The 4,193-nt window shown below is 43.7% G+C and overlaps 1 pseudogene; it reads left to right on the forward strand.

Moving 5' to 3' along the window:
• The first annotated feature begins 413 nt into the window (after window positions 1-413).
• On the forward strand, window positions 414-1,093 carry LOC116895275 (annotated as a pseudogene).
• The last annotated feature ends 3,100 nt before the right edge of the window (window positions 1,094-4,193 follow it).

Below are 4,193 nucleotides of genomic sequence, written 5' to 3' on the forward strand. Positions count from 1 at the left end.
TCAAATTCCTTTGTCATGACCTAGGACAGAGTTTTCCAAACCTAACCATTTACTAGATTATGAAACCAACTTATATACTGAGTAAGGATTAACTTAAAATAAAGTAGAACACAGAAAAAGAAATATCAAAGAGTACTATATATAGTAAGAATAAGTATTATTTCATAAAACTTCTTCCTGTTGTGTTCAGGCATGTGCACATATATGTGTGCTAAATTTAAATAGAAATCCATTTTGAAAGAGGTTTTTTGAGACAGGGTCATTCTGTGTAGCCCTGGCTATCCTAGAACTCAAATCCACAAAGAGCTGCCACACTATCTGGTTTGCATTTCTCATATCAAAAGAGTTTGAAAGGGCTGGAGAGATGGCTCAGTGGTTAAGAGCACCGACTACGAAAAAGGCTTCTTCCTTTCCTCTAGTGGCAGCCATCAGGTGAGCCAAGATGGGTGCATACAAATACATCCAGGAGCTGTGGAGGAAGAAGCAGTCCGATGTGATGCGCTTCCTTCTAAGGGTCTGCTGCTGGCAGTACCGCCAGCTCTCTGCTACACAGGGCTCCCGCCCCACCCGGCCTGATAAAGCGCCAAGGCTGGGGTACAAGGCTAAACAAGGTTATGTCATTTACAGGATCCGTGTCCGCCCATGTGGTCGCAAAAACCCAGTTCCTAAGGGTGCAACCTCGGCAAGCCTGTCCACCACGGTGTTAACCAGCTGAAATTTGCCCGAAGCCTTCAGTCTGTTGCTGAGGAGAGAGCTGGGCGCCATTGTGGAGCTTTGAGAGTCCTGAATTCCTACTGGGTTGGTGAAGATTCCACATATAAATTTTTTGAGGTTATCCTCATTGATCCATTCCATAAAGCTATCAGAAGAAATCCCTACACCCAATGGACCACCAAACCAGTCCACAAGCACAGGGAGATGCGTGGGCTGACATCTGCTGGCCGCAAGAGCCGTGGCCTTGGAAAGGGCCACAAGTTCCACCACACCATTGGTGGGTCTCGCCGTGCAGCCTGGAGAAGGCGCAACACTCTTCAGCTCCACCGTTACCGCTAATACACGTAATATTTGTAAAATTCATATCCAATAAACAACTTAGAACAGTTAAAAAAAAAAGAGCACCAACTAAGCTTCCTGAGGTCCTGAGTTCAAATCCCAGCAACCACATGGTGGCTCACAACCATCTGTAATGAGATCTGATGCCCTCTTCTTGTGTGTCTGAAGACAGCTACAGTGTACTCATATATAATAAATAAATAAAATGTTTTTTAAAAAAAGTTTGAAAGTATTGTCCTGCAAAGCCCAAATACTTTGCTTCTGTCTCCTTACTAATTCCCATTCTATCCCCACTCTCTCAAATGCTTTTCATGTAAGCAAGTGAACCTCTGAGATCTACTCTTATTTCTTATAATGGAGTTCTTGGATAATTATGTAAACTTGATTATGAAAACAAAGATGTTCCTGGATGATGGCTAAGAGGCAGTGTCCCGTGGGAAAGCCTGATCTGTGAAAGCCCAGTTTTAGTTTACGGAAGTTACTTGGCCAACTACGTGAATATACAAGTTGGTTACCTTTACGCTGAACGGTTAGGGGCATTAGTTTTCGCACAGCACCCGTTAATTTCTGACACCAAGCAACGAAACTGTAAAATAAGTGTTTATCTTGAATTCCCGTTTGATGTAGTAGAGTCAGAAATAAAACCTTCACCCTGTGCCTTTCATTCTAAACATAGAGAGACCCAAGAAGATATGTAGGCCCTGGCAACTTCCATGAGAGAGAAACTAAGCAGGGATCCAGGTTTTGAGCAGACTCAGAGATCAAGAGAGATGGAGGACTTTGTTCTAGAAAACTCAGCAAATCCCTCTAAAACGTCTTTAGGATTACCATCTTCATCTTCAGTTCTCTCCTGTAGTCCAGTTAGCAAAAAGCTTGTGTGGTGAGCTGAAGGCCTTTAATTTTCTCTTAGGTTCTGTGGAAACATGGGAAGGTTTTAAGCAGGAAAGTGACCCCCCCCCCCTTTTAATCTCTCAAGCAGCAGAATGGAGGAGTCAGCCTGTGTGGCACTAGACGTTCACTATAAGCAGAAATTGGCAACGCAGAGAAGCTCTTACTACCTGGCATATAAGACTCGGTCAACAAATATTAATTTTTGTTTGAGTTCTCTGTTGGCCATTGAACAGCAAAAGAACCCTAATCAAGCAACACAGGAGGAAGCCCACTGTGATCCACAACAAAGTTCACGATTGTTGCCAGTGGGGAAGGTGCACAGGGAAGAAGTTGGAGCTGTGAGAGAGAAAATAGCATTTGGGGAAACAGTGAACTTAGACAGGCATCTCAGTCACCCCAAGGCAAAATTATCTCACTACCAATTCTTTTGGGATGAGGGTATGACTGAGGGAGAATTGGTAGCCAGAAAAGCCAGGCAAGAGCCTACTTGACTCCGGGACAGTCGGGGCTCCGGTCCTTTCTGGATCTGGAATCTCCTTTTTAAGGCAAGGCACAATCCTAAACTAATGGAAAAGACAGTCCTGGCCCTTAATAGCTCAGGAGTAGAGGGCTCTTAGCCACAGATTTTTTGTCTGCAAACCGCATTTCTGAGGTGCCTAAAAGTGTACAAATAGTAAAGCCAGGCTCTGCGAGGCAATTCATCCCACCCCTCAGCCAGGCAAGATGATTACGGCTCTCCATATCACCTCTCCTCGGGGGTGCTCAAAAGAATCTGCAAATCCTCAGCATCACAGCCACCAATCCCCAGCACTGCCCATTCACACGCAGCGGGGAGGCTGGGGATTAATTGGAGGGGGAATGTTGTGAATTCCAGAGAGTTCTTTCTCTTTGCCGCACAGTCGGTGGCCCGGGATATTGCTACATGAAAGCTTCGCTGTCAGTATCAATCATCATTGCTCGGTCTGTCACATTCCATGGACTGAATTGGCCTCATTTGATGACACCACCAGAGGGGGGTGGGCACTTCTGAAGAGCTCGCGCTGATAAGGCCAAATTCTGACTCCATAAAAATACCCAGCGCAGCTTCTTTCTCCGCATTCCTCATTCCGAGGATGGGTGAGAAACAACAGACCTGGAGGACAAGTGGAGCCTGGCCAGATCTAGGAGGATGGAAGTAGACAAAAAGCCCAAAGCTTTCTCTCAGCTCTGATTAGAAGCTGACCTCTGGTGTCTCTTTCACTTCGCCTGCCAGAGTGAGAACCAGGGGACCTCCCCACAAAGCAAGCACAAATTTTACACCATCTTAGAGCAGAAACGCTTAAAGTTTTTGTTTGCTTGCTTTTGCTTGCTTGCTTGCTTGCTTGCTTGCTTGCTTGCTTGCTTGCTTTTAAGAAATGCAAAAATCAGATACCTTTGTTAATGAGAGCTATGTGGACACTTTCCTGGAGGAAGCAGTTGCATCTGACATTAGGGAAGGAAGAGGAGGGCCCTTAGATCTCCTCTCTCTGGTCTGGAGACACCCTCTGTAGACCTTTCATTTCATTCATTTTAAAAGGCAAGACTTCCTTTTTCTGATATGTTTCTGAATTTCTTTCTTCAAAGACTTGAAGTTTATTCTCATATGGTCTTTCACTTGCTTGATTAGAGTTACACCAAGGTATTTTATGTTCTTTGTGGCTATTGTGAAGAGTACTATTTCCCTAACTTCTTTCTCAGCCTGTTTATCACTTGTGTAGAGTAGGGCTACTGATCGTTTGTGTTAATTTTGTATCCAGGCACTTTTGCTGTAGGTGTTTATCAGCTATAGAAGTTCTCTAGTAGAAGTTTTGGGATCACTTATGTATACTATCATATCATTCAAATAGTGATACTTTGACTTCTTTACACTTTGTATCTTCTTGATCTCCTTTAGTTATCTCATTGCTTTAGCTACTAATTCAAGTACTATATTGAAGACATATGGGGAAAGTGGACAGCCTTGTCTTGTCCCAGATTTTAGTGAAAACACAACTGAGGAATGGATACAAAAAATGTGGTATATCTACACAGTGGAATACTACTCAGCCATTAAAACAGGGACATCATGAATTTCACAGGCAAATGGATGGAACTTATCAACCTGAGTGAGATAACCCAGACCTAAAAGGACATAGTATGGACTCACTTGTAAGTGGATACTAGCCATAAAGTATAGAATAACCAGCTATAATTCACAGACCCAAAGGAGCCAAATAACAAGGAGGGCCCAA

Source organism: Rattus rattus, chromosome 3 (genome assembly GCF_011064425.1).
Source record: "Rattus rattus isolate New Zealand chromosome 3, Rrattus_CSIRO_v1, whole genome shotgun sequence".
NCBI classification, from domain to species: Eukaryota; Metazoa; Chordata; class Mammalia; order Rodentia; family Muridae; genus Rattus; species Rattus rattus.